A 16,893-nucleotide genomic window follows, 5' to 3' on the forward strand; every position below is an offset into this window, starting at 1 on the left:
GTGCCCCACCATTTACTGTGTATGTCCTACCTTGATTTGTCCTTCCAAAATGCAACACCTCACACTTGTCTGCATTAAATTCCATCTGCCATTTTCTGGTCCATTTCCAGTTAGTCCAGATCCCTCTGCAAGCTTTGAAAGCCTTCCTCGCTGTCCACAACACCTCCAATCTTAGTGTCATCAGCAAACTTGCTGAACTAATTTACCACATTATCATCTAGATCATTGATATAGACAACAAACAACAATGGCCCCAGCACAGATCCCTGAGGCACACCATTAGTCACAGGCCTCCAGTCTGAGAAACAATCGTCCACTACCACTCTCTGTCTTCTCCCACACAGCCAATTACGCCAATTAAGAATCCAGTTTACAACCTCTCCATGGATACCTAGTGTCTGAACCTTCTGACCTAATCCCTCATGTGGGACCTTGTCAAAGGCCTTACTAAAGTCCATGTAGACAACATCCACAGCCTTTCCTTCATCTACTTTCTTGGTAACCTCCTCGAAAAACTCCACAAGATTCGTTAAACATAATCTACTAGGCACAAAGCCATGCTGACTATCCTTAATCAGCCCTTGGCTGTCCAAATACTTGTATATCCGATCTCTCAGAACACCTTCCAATAATTTACGCACTACTGATGTCAGGCTCACTGGCCTGTAATTACCTGGTTTACTTTTAGATCCTTTTTTAAACAACAGAACAACATGAGCTACCCTCCATTCCTCCAGCACCACACCCGTGGCTAAGGACATTTTAAATATATCTGCCAGGGCCGCTGCAATTTCTACACTAGTCTCTCTCAATGTCCAAGGAAATATCTTATCAGGCCTAGGGGATTTATCTACCTTTATTTGCTGTAAGGCAGCAAGCACCTCCTCCTCTTTAATCTCTATATGTTCCATGACTCTATTGCCAGTTTCCTGAGTAAATACTGATGCAAAAAAACTGTTTAAGATCTCCCCCATCTCCTGAGGCTCCACACATAGACGACCACTCTGATCTTCTAGGGGACCAATTTTGTCCCTTACTATCCTTTTACTCTTAATATACTTGTAGAAACCCTTCGGGTTTACCTTCACATTATCTGCCAAAGCAACCTCATGTCTTCTTTTTGCCTTCCTGATTTCCTTCTTTAGTATTTTCTTACATTTTCTATACTCTTCAAGTACCTCATTTGTTCCTAGTTGCCTATACCTGCTATACACCTCTCTCTTTTTCTTTTATTTTCTTTAAACAATCCTCTTCAACAGATCAAGCATCTCTATCAAATATCATAATGAACTTCTCTACTTTAAAGTATGACACCAGATTTTCACTGAATGCGTTTCCTCTGCTCATCAGGTACATTATCTTCATTGAATTGATATTGGAATTGGTTAATTATTGTCACATGTACCAAGATATAGTGAAAAGTTTTTGCTTGCAAGCCATCCAGACAGACCATTCTGTACATAAGTGCATCGAGGTAGTGAAAAAGGAAAACAGAATGCAGAATATAGTGTTCCAGTTACAGAGAAAGTGCAGTGCAGGTAGACAGATAAAGTGCAAAGGCCACGATAGGGTAGATTGGGAGATCAAGTGTTCATCTTCTAGCACATAAGAGGTCCATTCAAGGGTCTGATAACAGCTGTATTGAAGCTGTCCTTGTGGTAGATAGATAGATATCTTTATTAGTCACATGTACATCGAAACACACAGTGAAATGCATCTTTTGCATAGAGTGCTCTGGGGGCAGCCCGCAAGTGTCGCCACGCTTCCGGTGCCAACATAGCATGCCCACAACTTCCTAACCCGTACGTCTTTGGAATGTGCGTGGAAACTGGAGCACCCGGAGGAAACTCACGCAGACACGGGGAGAACGTACAAATTCCTTACAACCTTCTTGGGTGCTCTGGAGCTGTTGTATCTTCTGCCTGACGGGAAGAGGCAGATGACCGGGTGGGAGGAGTCCTTGAGGCACAGTAGTGTAGCGGTTAGTGTAACGCTATTACAGCGCCAGTGACCTGGGTTCGATTCCGGCTGCTGTCTGTAAGGAGTTTGTATGTTCTCCCCGTGTCTGCGTGGGTTTCCTCCGGGTGCTCCGGTTTCCTCCCACATTCTAAAAGACGTACGGGTTAGGAAGTTGTGGGCGTGCTATGTTGGCGCCAGAAGCGTGGTGACACTTGCAGGCTGCCCCCAGAACACTCTACTCAAAAGATGCATTTCACTGTGTGTTTTGATGTACGTGTGTCTAATAAAGAAATCTGATTCTATCTTATTTTGTTCCCAAGGCATCAGGAAGTCAATGAAATCAATGGAGTTTTCTTTAAACGTATGAGACCAATTCCTCCAGTGTAGAGATAAATGCTTTTCTCCTTGGTAGTCTATTGGTAACTCTCTGCAGCTTCATTAAGGTTTTGCTATTCTTCAAACACAGCCTGGAATTGGCCATAGAACTAAGGGATGAGATTTTACAAAACAAACTACATTTGGTTTATTGACGCCAGTTTAGCAAAAGACCTGGTGGTCAGTGTTCTTGTCTCCAAGTCAAAAAGTATGGGTTCAGTCCCACGCTAATCTCAGCTGATACTCCAGGGCAGTACTGAGTGAGTGCTGCACTGTCAGAGCTGCCAACATCCTGATGAGATGTTAAACTGGGATCCTGTCCATCTGCAGGTGGTCAGAGACCATAGATCCATGTCAAAGAAGAGGTTATCTCTGGTGTCCTGGCCAGCGTTCATCCCTCAATCCATATAAACTAACAAGCAGATTATCTGCTTGATCTGATGAATTCCTCCAGCAGATTTTTATTCACCCTATCTGAATGCATCACAGCTTGGTACGGTAACTGCTCTGCCCGGGACCGCAAGGAACTGCAGAGAGTTGTGGGCACAGCCCAGCGCATCACGAAACCTCCCCTCCATGGACTCTTGTCTACACTTTGCTGCCTTGGTGAAGCAGCGAACATAATCAAAGACCCCACCCACCCGGGTCATTCTCTCTTCTCCACCATCCCATCAGGCAGAAGATACAGGAGCCTGAGGACACGTACCACCAGGCTCAAGGACAGCTTCTACCCCACGGTGATAAGACAATTGAACGGTTCCCTTATACAATGAGATGGACTCTTGACCTCACAATCTACCTTGTTATGACCTTGCACCTTCTTGTCTACCTGCAGTGCACTTCCCTGTAGCTGTGACACTTTACTCTGTATTCTGTTATTGCTTTTACCCTGTACTACCTCAATTCACTGTGTAATGAATTGACCTGTACGATTGGTATGCAAGACAAGTTTTTCACTGTACGTCCGTACAAGTGACAATAATAAACCAATGCCAATACTAGATTGTTATGCTTTGTGGGATCTTGCTGTGTAATGCCACCTACATTAGGAAGCTGGCTGTACTTCAGAAGTCCTTTGGGATGTCTAGGATGAGACAATATAAAAGTAAGTCTCTCGCTCCAAGTGTTATCCCATCGCCAGTGCACTCCACCTTTGTCACAGAGGCGTAGAGCATGGAAACAGGTCGTTTGTCCGCACCAATCATCATCCACCTATTGACACCAACCCTATGTTAATCCCTTTTTTTTAATTCTCCTTATATTCTCCTCAACTCCCCCCAGATTCTACCCCTCACCTACACGTTAGGAGCCATTTTCAGCGGCCAATTAACCCACTGACCTGCACGTCGTTGGGATGTGGGAGGAAACCGGAATACCCGGGGGAAACCCACGCGGTCACAGGGAGATCGTGCAAACTCCACACACACACACACCACCCGAGGTCAGCATCGAACCCGGGTCTCTGGCGCTGTGAGGCAGTGGCTCTACCACTCTGCCGACCTTTGATTTGATCAATTAACGTCTCATCGGAGACATAAGAGATTGCAGATGCTGGAATCGGGAGCAAAGTGAGTCCAGGTGAAGGGTCTCCGACCAAAATGTCGACTGTCCCATTTCCCGCCACACCTGCCTGACCCGCTGAGTTCATCCAGAATCTTGTGTGATGTTCAAATGATGAGCTGATGGAGGAACTTAGCGGGTCAGGCAGCACCTGTGGAGGGAAATGGACAGTCAAGGTTTCTGGTTGAGGCCCTTCATCTGGACTGAAAGATAGAGGGGAGATAGCTGGTATAAAGAGGTGATTGGGAGGGGGGGAGGTAAGAGCTGGCAAGCAACAGGTTGATCTCATTGGGGTGACAGATATTACCAGGGGTAGAGGTGGAAGCAGATATGATAGAGGTGTTTAAGAGGCTCTTAGACAGGCACATGAATAATCAGTGAATGGACAGATATGGACATTGTGTAGGCAAGGGACTAGTTTAGTTAGGTGTTTAATTCTAGTTTAATTATTTCAGCACAATATCGTGGGCTGAAGGGTCTGTTCCTGTGCTGTACTGTACTATGTTCTATGTACTATGATCTAGTAGTGTAGTGGTTAGCATAACACTTTTACAGCGCCAGCGACCCGGGTTCAATTCTGTCCACTCTCTGTAAGGAGTTTGTACGTTCTCCCCGTGTCTGCGTGGTTTCCTCCGGGTGCTCCGGTTTCCTCCCACATTCCAAAGACATACGGGTTAGGAAGTTGTGGGCACGCTATGTTGGCGCCGGAAGCGTGGCGACACTTGTGGGCTGCCCCCAGAACACTCTACACAAAAGATGCATTTCACTGTGTGTTTCGATGTACATGTGACTAATAAAGAATCTTATCTTACTATGTTCTATGTACTATGTTCTATGACACAATAACTGTGCTGCCTCCCTAGAAACATCAGCATGGATATTCCTTTTGGAGTGGGCACCAGGCTACAGTTTTAGACTCAGAGACGGTTGTGTTTCCCACTTGAGGCACAGCTGTAGCTGGGGAGACGCTGGGGGCCAGTGTTCAGGAGAGGAAGTGAAAAACATTGGTGGACAGACGTGGCGGTTGGGGAGGGGATGACGAAGAGGAACCAGATTCAAAGAGGACACAATTTATTTCCAATCTGCAGCAAATGAATGAGAGATCAAACAAATTTTTGCAATTAAAATGATCAGATAAACAGCAGGAAATGTTTAGAATGAAAGACAAAGTCACCCGATCAAATACAATGCGTACCCAGCAGGGGCTGACAGATAAAGCAGATCACCTCTGCTTGTTCAGCACTTTGAAGAATTTAATCCCAGTATAGTCTGTGAATCCAATGCTGCTTCACTGTGACTGTGGGGGATTAATACAAATGATGGGATTGGGGAACAATGGGATACGGGGCTCAGGCAGTTGACTGCGCTGTTTCACAGACCATTGTGGTCTAAAAAATAATAATTTCACAGCTAACTACTTATCCATACAACTCACAAAAAGGTGGTTGATTTGTGATATTTAATGATTTTAACTGTCAGTAATTCCATCTACACAAAAATAATTGGTCTAAATTCCTGAATTAAAATAAAATAACATCTTATTTTATTAATATAGAGTGTGCATTTAAAGTGAGCGGGGGAATGTTTAAAGGGGATGTGCAGGGCAAGTTTTTTAAATGTATTCAGATATTGTGTGCAATTCTGGTTGCCCCATTACAGGAAGGATGTGGAGACTTTGGGGATGGTGCAGAAGTGGTTTACCAGGATGCTGCCTGGATTAGAAGGTATGAGTTGTCGAAGAGAGATTGGACAAACTTGGGTTGTTTTCTCTGGAGCATCGGAGGGGAGAGCTGATAGAAGTTTATAAGATTATGAGAGGCATAGATAGAGTAGACAGCCAGAGTCTTTTCCCCGGATTAGAAATGTCAAATATTAGAGGTCATGCATTTTAAGGTGAGAGGGGGGAAGTTTAAAGGGGATGTGTGGGGTAAGTTTTTTTACAGAGACTGGTGTGTGCCTGGAAGGGGCTGTCAGGGGTGGTGGTGGTAGCAGATACAATAGTGGTAGTTAAGAGGCTTTTAGATAGTCACATGAACATGCAGAGAATGGGGCGACATGGATCATGTGCAGGCAGAAGAGATTTAGTTTAATTTGGCATCGTGTTCAGAACAGACACGGTGGGCCGAAGGGCCTGTTCCTGCGCTGTACTGTTCTATGTTCGGTTATCCCCACTTCTGGCCTTGTGATGGCTGGAGGCCATTGTTGAAGCAGCTGAAGATGGATGGACCTAGAGCGTTAGTCTTAGCAACTCCCACGGAAGTATCCCTGGGCTGTGGTACTCTGACCTCCTGTTGAGCTAGTTATGACTTGCCCTGTGGATATCTCCCCATTGTGATGGTTCCTTGATGCAATGCGTAGTCAGATGAGTCCCCTCACCTGCCCAGCTCAGCTCTTTGGTGCATGTTTGGTCCAAGGCTGGGATGAGTTCGGAGCGGCGGCAGGAACAGCAGTAAGGAACAAGACACGAATACAGTGGCTGCTGATGTTTATGGCAGTGTTGTGAGCTCTGGTAGATTGGTTTTTGGCAATATTCATGTTAATGTCAAATAGCAGCTCTAGTGTGGGTTGTACTTGCAGCCACAGAATTTCTGGTATTCGGCTTTTAAATGAGGCGGGCATTCTGTGCAGCAAAAGAGGTGTAAGTTGCACCTTGCTATCTGCAAACACAAATACACCAGAGGAGCAGCCAGTGACAACAGAGGCTTCATAGGAGCAAATGTTGTGAGGGTGAAGGGAAAGAAGCTTAAACTTTGGGGCAAGAACGCGATTCACCAAATGCGAGGGTGTGTACGTGGTGACGCAGAGGGTCAATGAAGAAAATTGGGGACCTGCTTGCATGTGGCCTAGAGCTTTAGTAATAAACTATTGGCGTCCGGAATCAAAAGGATTGACTTAATAAATAAAAACTACTGCCAAGTCCTTGCTATTTCCTTCGACCCTGTTAATAGGTTATTAAAATCACAATATTTTGAGTGGTCTTGATGGAATCCAGCTCCTGTAGGGGGTGATTGAGTTTTGGTGAATAAATGTCACGCTGGTGAATCAAATGCACCTTTCATTACGCTGCTGGTGATTGAGACAAGACTGATGGGGAAGGAAATGGTGAGATTGGATTTGAATGCTGTTGTGGACAGTGTATATCTGGTCAATATTCTACTGTGTCGGATGGATTACAGTGCTGTGGACAGTATATATGTGGGTAATATTCCACTGCGTTGGATGGATTACAGTGCTGCGGACAGTATATAAGTGGGTAATATTCTACTGCATTGGATGGATTACAGTGCTGTGGACAATATATAACTATGTTGGACAGATTATAATCTGATGAAGTGTCTCGATCCGAAATGTCGACTGTTTATTTCCCTCCATAGATGCTGCCTGACCTGCTGAGTTCCTCCAGCATTTTGTGTGTGTTGCTGGGTTAAATTACTGGACTGGTAGTCCAGAGACGTGGGTTAAGATCTAGAGTCATGAGTTTAAATTCCACAATACCATGTGTGGAATTTAAAACCAATCAATTAACTAAACTGCAAACACGAAGCCAGTATCAGTAACGGTAAACATGAATTACTGGATTGTTGCAAAATCCCATTGGAATCACTAATGTCCTTCAAATAAAAGGAATGTGTTTGCATTCCTTCAAACACACAGCAATGCATTTGATATTGAAATGACATGCAAGTCCAACAAACCACACAGCTCATGGGCCATTGGGAATGGGTAAAAAGTGCTCGGCAGTGACCCTGTGAATGAGTGAAAAATAAAGGACGCTTAGAAGTTGGTCTTGGTTCTGAATGGCTGAGGAGATAAGTGAGGAATTTTCCAAATGTTGTTCTCCTTCTGGAGAACGATTTGATTTTTTGCCTCTCCTGGTTGTTACAGAGGCAGGGTGAACTAATGGAGGATTTAACTTCCATGTAGGTTGAGATTAACAGAGCAGCTCATGACAGGAAGGTAACAATTTTCTTGACTGTATTCAGAATAGTGTCATAGAATCATGGGAAGATACAGCATGGAAACAAGACCCTTTGGCCCACTCAGTCCATGTAGGTCATTTACACTAATCCCACATTTTAAAAATTCTCATTAATTTACCCCAGATCACTCACCTACACATCAGGGATAGTTTACAGTGGCCAATTAACCTACCAACCCGCACTATTTTGGGAAATGGGACGAAACCGGAGCACCCAGAGGAAACCCACACAGTCACTGGGAGAACGTGCAAACTCCACACAGACAGCACCCGTGGCCAGGATTGAACTCGGGTCTACCAGCTGCACCACTGTGATGGCCTCAAAACCATTAAGCGGGTAAGCCATGTTAACCTGCGTAATCATGTTCTCAATATCCCAGTGAAACTTAGCTAAGAGTGCATGAACATATATGACACCCATCATAATATGACTATTTAATTCAATACTTGAAAACATCATCCAAGAAGTTGTTTCTAAAGATTTTGACGTAGATGAGATTACTGTCAAGATGGTGGGGCGGAGATTGTCAGTCGTCCATCATTAATGGGTTCACATCCTGAAACTCCCTCCCCAACAACATTATAGGAACTGCCTTAACAGAAGGATAGCACTCATTGAAGTGCTATCTTCTGAAAGGATATTAGGGATAGGAAATAAATGTTGGCCTTGCTGGTGACACTGAGATGCTTTAAAAAGTCTGGGCATGTCTGCAGGTGTTTAGGACACCAGTGGATTGGTGGTGGTGGTGGGTAGGGGTGTTTACAATGTAATTGCTTCTGATTCAGAAGCAGTGTGTACCCTCTCAAAGCAAGAGAGCTCCGTGCTAACAAAAACGATGATTAAAGTGGGGGAGGAACATTGCAAATGTGCAACTACATAAAAAACAGCTCAGATCTTGGTGACTGGGGAAGTATGGCAAAAGGATGACAAGATCGGGTGACTTACAAAAGGTGTATAAAAAGCAAGTTGCAAAGGATGACAAAAAGAACAGGAAAAAAAACTGATGGCAAGTTATTAACCAGGTCAGGGTAATGATCTGAGCAGCATGGGACAGAGATGACTCTTAAATTGGCTGGTGTGACTAGAGTTCTCTTACAAAAACCCACATTGGTACATGTTGTGCCTGTTTCGTCACAGACACAACCCTCCCCGCCATCGAGGACATCTTCAAGAGGCGGTGCCTCAAGGACCTTCACCATCCGAAACATGCTCTCATCACATTACTACCATTGGGGAGGAGGTACAGGAGCCGAAAGACCCACAGTCATAATTTTAGGAACAGCTTCTTTCCCTCTGCCGTCAGATTTCTGAATGGTCCATGAACTCATGAACACTACCTCGTTCTTCCCCTTTGCACTATTTATTTACGTTGTAACTTACAGTAATTTTTAGGTCTTGTACTGTACTGCTGCCACAAAAGCACAAATTTCATGACATGTGTTAGTGATAATAAATCTGATTCTGATTCTGAAAATAAGAAATAGGAGCAGGAGGAGGCCATCTGGCCCGTCGAGCCTGCTCCGCCATTCAATAAGATAATGGCTGATCTGGCCATGGACTCAGCTCCACCTACCTGCCTTTTCCCCATAACCCTTAATCCCCCTACTGTGCAAAAATTTATCTAACGGTGTCTTAAATATATTTAATGAGGTAGCCTCTTCAGCTTCCCTGGGCAAAGTCATTGGCCTAGGCCATTGCCAAGGTCAATGACTTAGCTGATGGATAAAGAGCCACTCATCCAGGTTTAATTCTGACACAAAGATGGGAGGCATTCTCAACAGTGTGACGAGGAGCATTAAATTAAAAAAGGGATGTTAAGAGATTAAGCAAATTGGCAAAACAGTAATAAACAGATGTCAATGTAAGGCATTCACTTTAGACCTGAAAAGGGTGTAATTGAGAAGCAAACATTCCACAGACAGATGTGTGGGGAAAATGGAGAAGGGTAAATGGCCTGACTGAAGTGCAGCTCAGACCTACCTGAATGATGCATTGACCCCCAAGGGTTAAATTATGTAGCAGTTGCAAAAATTAAGTACTTCCGCAGTTCGGAAGTGATTTGATCAACGTTTCAAGATATTGAGGAGAATTACTAAGGTATGTGGGCAGAATCTATTTCCTCTGGCTTGAGAATCAGGGACATTGGAAGTAGCCTCAAAATTGGTCGCAGTCTCAGTAGCGCTGACAATCGGAAATACTTCTTCACACAAAGTGTGGTAGCAATTTGGAGAATTTTTTCCATGAGTGATCATTGATTCTGCGTCAACTGTTAGTTTAATATTGTGGCTGAAAATTCTTTGTTAACTAAATGTATTCACAAATGTGGGTACAAGATTTTAAAACTTTATTTATACAGCACAGTAGCAGGCCCTTCTGGCCCATCGAGTCCGCGCCGCCCATTTTAACCCATGTTAACCTACCTGTGTGCCTTTGGAATGTGGGAGGAAACCGGAGCACCCAGAGGAAACCCACGCAGACACGGGGAGAACATACAGACTCCTTACAGACAGCGAGGTCTTTCAGGTCTTTAGGTTTTAGGTCTTAGTTTAACCATGATGAGGGATTGAATCGCCTCCTCATTCTCCTATAATCTTACAAGGTAAAGCTGAGAGATAGAGAGCGTCTCACATTGATAGGCTGGGTGTTGACGGTATGTGGGGAGGGGGTTTGATGGATCAGCTAGACTTTTTCGGTTGGTTCTTCTCTGTTGTCTGTACATTGGGACTGTGTGGGAGTTGTTACTTTACAGTGAGCAGGTGAGATGGCTTGTATGATATAGAAGTGCACATCACAGTGAGAATACATGAGGGGTTTTAATTAGTAATAATGTGTAAAGCATCTGTACATTACAGTGAGGATATGAAGGATAGAACATAGAACAGTACAGGACTGGACAGGCCATTCAGCCCACGATGTTGTGTCGATCTTGATGCCAATTTATACTAAATGTCCTCCTCCTGTGTATCATCCACATCCCTCAATTCCCTTCATATTCATGAGTCTGTCTAAAAGCCTCTTAAGCTCCACCAAGCTGCCCGCATCTACTACTGCCCCTGGTAACTCATCCCAGCTAACGTGTGAGGTTTGTCAACAATTGTGAGGATATATGGGCAACACAATGGCACAGCAGGTAGTGCAGCTGCCTCACAGTTCCAGTGATGAGGGATCGATCCTGACCTCGGGCGCTGTCTGTGTGGAGTTTGCACGTTCTCCCTGTGACCATGTAGATTTCCTCTGGCTCCGATTTCCTCCCACAGCCCAAAGAGTTGCTGGTTGTTAGGTTAGTTCGCTGCTATAAGTTGCCCTGAGTGTGGGGAACCAGGGGGACTATAGTGGGCCGTAAAAGAGAGTAGGTTACAGGGAATAAGAGGGAGGGGGAATGGGAATTGGATTGAGAGCTGGCACAGATTCAATGGCCTCCTTGCATGGTTTAATTTGCAGTGAGATATGTGAGAGGTTTTACATCAATGATGATGTATGAAGGGTCTGTTTGGTACATTGAGATAAGGGAAGCTCATACTTTATAGAGAGAAATACAGGAAGGTTGAGAGGTTTTACTATAGAGCAGGAATGTTTGAGGGACTCTGCACTAACATGATAATTTGTGCAGTCACATTACTGCACTAATGTGCAGGTGTCATGAGACATGAGCAAGGTCCCTTCTAGTTTCCTGTTAATGATATGCAAGGGCTCATTGGCAAACCTGATTTGTTCTCAATTATCCTTGAATAATTTCTCTCATTAATTGCACACACTATGGCTGGATTAACTAATCTTCTGACATTTAAGTGGTCCATTAGTTGTTTATGAAGCACCAAAGGACCTTTGCAGTGATTGCCTGCTATTTATTTTTTACCCCTAACAGAATCACATTCTCTGGAGCTGCATCCTCAAATGTGATTTCAATGACTGTTAGCTAAATTTAAAAAGCATGGACTTGGATCAATTTTTTGATTAAACAGGCTTTTGTTAACTAATTGCCTACTTGGTGTCCAAATGATATATATGTGGTGGGTTGCTTTTATTGAAACTTTGGCAATTGCTTTCCATTTTGCACAATCTGCTTCGAAGCACACTTCAGTGGCTCAATACATAGAACAATGTTGGTTCGATAGGGGCTACAAAACAACAGGATAATTCATTGCTTGTAAAGTTCTTTGGAATGTCCGCAGGGGCAGACAGGAGAGAGCACAAATTCTTGTAACCGTGCAATTTTCAATGGTCCCAGGATATCGTAAAGCACTTTAATACCATTGCTGGAGCTACCAGTGAGTCTTTTGACATCACTGATGCAAGAATCTGGAAACAATCGCACTCATGACTGCACATTAATACTTTTGAATGTAGTCATTGTTAGATGTGAAAAGGGAGCAGCCATTTTACATCCAATAAGACCAACATAATTGATGACCCGATAATTCGCCTGTAGGTGAAGTCAGCAATGGTATAAATGAGTAGGAATTTGGCTATTACTGTTCTTTTTAATGAATAATGTCATTGGATCTGATTCCTAGCCAAGTCCAGCCTCAGTCTCCTATCAGCAAGAGACTACCTCTGACAATGCAGAAAAGGTTTACCGGGATGTTGCCTTGACTTGGGGGTCTGTGTTATAAGGAGAGGTTGCGTAGACCAGGACCTTATTCCCTGGAGCGTAGGAGATTGAAGGGTGACCTGATAGAGATGTATCAGATCATGAGGGGCATAGACAGGGTGAAAGCACATAGTCTTTTTCTCAGGGTGCTAAAAACAAGAGGGCATAGGTTTAAGATCAGAGGTGCAAGATTTAAGAGGGACATCAGGAGCAGCTTTGTCACACAAAAGGTGGTGAGTATTTGAGCTTGGTTGAACCGGGCACATCAGCAACATTTACAAGCCATCTAGATAAGCACATGGATTAGAGGTTTAGAGGACTATGGGCCAAACGCGGTGTATTGTGGAGGGTCGTGGCTGTCATGTGACAGCACTGCCCATTACCTGGTCGAAAGACACACCACTGCTAATCAAGGTTTGGCCCCACCCCACCCATCAGCACACACCTGACCATTGGTCTCTTTAAGCACCTTTGTACCAGGCCTCGGGCCATTGACCTTTGTGATCGATTAGCCCTTGCTGGCACCGGGCCATTGGCCTTTGTAAATTACCTGGGCTGGACCTCCAACCCCTCAGCCCTCCAGCACAATAAAGAGTGCCACATGTGCTTGGCTCTCTGTCTTTTGTCTAGTTCAAGGGATCACCCTGCTTCACTCCAGGCCGACCGTGGACGGTGCTGGAGAAATTGTTGGTGAGGTGTGCACTGTTAAAGGGTTGGGAGCATCTTAGTTAGTGTCCCTAGTAGCATAGAGCCGTGTCTGTACCTAGTTTGTTTTGTGTGTGTGTGTGTGTGTGTGTGTGTGTGTGTGTGTGTTATTCCTGTTACCATTTTCCCGCGTTTGTCTTTTGTAAATAAATCATTTGTCTTCAGACTGTGTTCAGAGTCCTTGCCTTCTGAGATCCCGAATCTGGTTCACAACACACGAGCAGATGGAACTAGCTCACTGGCAACACAGTCAGCATGGACGAGTTGGGCTGAAGGGCCTGTTTCTTTGTATGACTATGAATCTGAGTGCTGTGTTGGCCTGGGTCATTGTCTACATGTTCCTGGAATGGGGATTAAAGCCTGGGCTTGCATAAGGGCCAGAGAGCTGCAGAAGAGAAAGTCGACATCCCTGGTTGGATGAGCTGCAGAGAGTCCAGATGTATCAGGAGAGTGTGGGAAAGTGTTGCTGAGGCCAAGACGGTATCAAAAACACTCTGATGCTGGAGGAACTCAGCAGGCCAGGCAGCATCTGTGGAGAAAAGCAGGCGGTCAACGTTTCGGGTCAGGACCCTTCTTCAGGACTGAAGATAGGAAAAGGGGAAGCCCGATATATAGGAGGGAAAAGCAGAGCAGTGATAGGTGGACAGAAGAGGGGAGGCGGGGTGGGCACAGGCTGGTGATAGGTAGATGCAGGTAAGAGATAGTGATGGGCAGGTGCGGGGGAGGAGGGGAGAGCAGATCAACCGGGGGATGGGTCAAAGTTAAGGAGAGAGGGGGCAAAAAAGTAGAAAAAAAGAGGCCAGGAAAGGGAAGAAGAGAAGTATGGTGGGGGATTACCTAAAGTGGGAGAATTCAATGTTCATACCGTTCGGCTGCAAGTTTCCAGGACGGGAAATGAGGTGCTTGATCAGCCGTGCTGAACGACAGACCAGACGCAAGGGGCCGATTGGCCTGCCTCTTCTTATGATCCGTATTCACAAATGGTGCAGAGTCTACAACAAGCTGGAACTTTTACATCCAAAGACAGCCCAAACTCCTCGGCCATTCTGTGCTGTTGCTCGTTTACGTCCCCGATGTAACGACATTACCACTTGAGTCAGTGTATGACAGATAATAATACATTCACAGGATTTAGGATAAATCCTTTCATCCAAAGACATTTAATCTGAAGTAGATTTTTGTTTATGTGATTACGTAGTATTACACATGTTTAGAGGCCGGAATAAAAAAATTACTTGTAATTCCTGAATCATTGTGTAGAACACGATAATATTTCTCTAAGACCGCGCTGCTGTCACACACAACAATATGAGAGTACTTTAATCAGCTATGGGCACATGTCCAGGTTAGAGCTGGTAATATCTGACCTCAAGGCAAATAAAAAGATTTAAAATAAAGCACTGATCCCACGCTGTACTTTAATCAGAATGTACAATTACGGCACACCATCTGCTAAGATTGCTGAGAAGAATATCTTCATCCGTGGTCCTGTGTTAATACGGTTGGTTGGAGCAAGCTGCTGATTAAAACGATAGTTTAGCCGCTCCCGCTGTATTGGATTACAGCAGGGGGCTTCTGTGACTGGCGCTGTCATTCAGCACCACTGGATCCTCGCAAATGCTCGCATCCCCGTTTTGATGAGTTAAAGCGAGCAATGAATAATATAAGCGCCAAAGGAATTACACTTAAAGGTAGCGACGGAATCCCTCCCGGAGAGCGGAAGAAATGAAGAACTTCTGTCTAAAGCGAGAGACTGTCGACGGGTCGTGGCTGTCAAAGCAATATCTTCATGCACATCTGCATGCGGCAGGAACAGAGGAACACGTATAAAGTTTGAACCCTGCGGCAATAGTTGCAACTCCTACGACAAGACACAGCGATAATTAATGCAACATAAAAAGTTTATGGTAACAACAGATTTCGCTGTTGACTGTCCCTTTCAATAAATTACTAGGGCGTTGGTTTAATGTTGCAAATTAAAAAAAATACTTACCCAAATTTGGAGGGGGAGATGTTAGTCTTGGTTTATTTTTAAATAGAGGACAGAACAGCATAGGAACAGGCCCTTCTGCCCATGATGTTATGCCGAACGAATTAAACTAGTAATTAAATGCAAAACTAAACTAGTCCTTTCTGCCTGCACAATGTCAGTATCCCTCAATTCCCTGCACATTCATGTGGCCTAAGGGCCTCTTGAACCCCTCTATCGTATCTGCCTCCACCACCACCACCACCCTTGGCAGCACATTCCAGGCACCCACCGCTCTCTGTGTAAAAAACTTGCCCCTCACATCTCCTTTGAACTTTCCCCCCTCACCTTAAATGCACGCCCTCTAGTATTAGACATTTTGAGCCTGGGGGGAGTTTGTCTGTATCTACGCTCCTCATAAACTTCTATCAGGTCTCTCCTCAGCCAAATGTTGGTTTGAAGCCAACATTTTGTGCATAGAATTTTTAAAAATTCAATCATGACTTTTATAGATTTGGAACGGATGTTGTGACTTGTTTGGTTACAGCTATAGGCAGTACATGAGATCATTTTCACCGGGTACAATAATTGGTCTACATGATTGGAATAAACACCAAGGGATTCTGGCGAGTATGAAGAGGTCCAAAACAGGAGCTGAAAATGCTGAAAGTACTCAGCAGGTCGGGCAGCATCTGTGGGGAGCGAGAAAGAGTCCATTGCACGAATGAGGAATGAGCGTGATGGGTTTGTGTATGTGGTCGGCACAGGTCAGTGGTTCCTTGAGGAGATGGGCTAGAAAGTCCATTTGACGATGAAACCATTCAGACGTCAGAATTGGCGGGGGTCGGTGGGTGGGGAAGAGGGCGATTGACGGGGTTATTGGGAGGGGGATGATTAGAATTTCCGCCGGCAAATCGAAAGCGTCTGTGTTCCTGGAACCAGCTCAAACGTAGAGCAACGGTCAAAGAAGAAAGATGCAATACCTTACAGGTGAGGAGGTGCCTTCAGTGTAGATTGGCAGCAGAAAATGCTCTTCCCAATTTTTGTTCGGTGAACTCCCGATGTGACAGTAACCAGGTTATCAGTTTTCATAATGTTAAGGGATAAATGAAGGTGTCTTGAAACACCGCGGAGAGCTCCCCCTTTCAGCTTCAAAAATATTATCTTTTAAGATGTGACAGACAATTTAACAGCTCTTCCGAAAGACGGCGCCTCCTTACACTAAAGGATTGCCTGGTCTGTCAGCCTGAAACTTGAAGCACTCAGCGGTTCAGGCAACATCTGTGGAAGGAGAAATGTAAGGTCAGTTCTGGCGAAGGATCTTTGGCCTGAAACGTTCTGTCTGCTTCTCGTTCCTGCCTTGCTAGACCCCGCAAATTATATTTTAAAATATAAACAGAAAAGCTCAACAAATCAGACAACATCTGTGGAACAGTCAACGTTTCGGTTCTGTAACCCTTCGTCGGAACTCTTCACCTGCTAAGATTTTCCAGCATTTTCTGTTTTATTTCAGCTTTCCAACATCAGTGTATTTCAACTACAACGAAGCTTGGTCAATGCTTGGCCAATCTGATTATACTGGGCACGGGTGAGGCAAAGATACGTACTAATTATATTGGAACAAATGGCACCGTCTTCAGTGGATTAGACTATGTACAGGAGGGAGCAGAGACACCGCGGTTGTTCTTCGAGTAAAGGAGTTTAATAGTTTAATATTTAATGGAGAGATTTACAATTATGGAGAGATTAGTTGG

Source organism: Pristis pectinata, chromosome 4 (assembly GCF_009764475.1).
Source record: "Pristis pectinata isolate sPriPec2 chromosome 4, sPriPec2.1.pri, whole genome shotgun sequence".
NCBI classification, from domain to species: Eukaryota; Metazoa; Chordata; class Chondrichthyes; order Rhinopristiformes; family Pristidae; genus Pristis; species Pristis pectinata.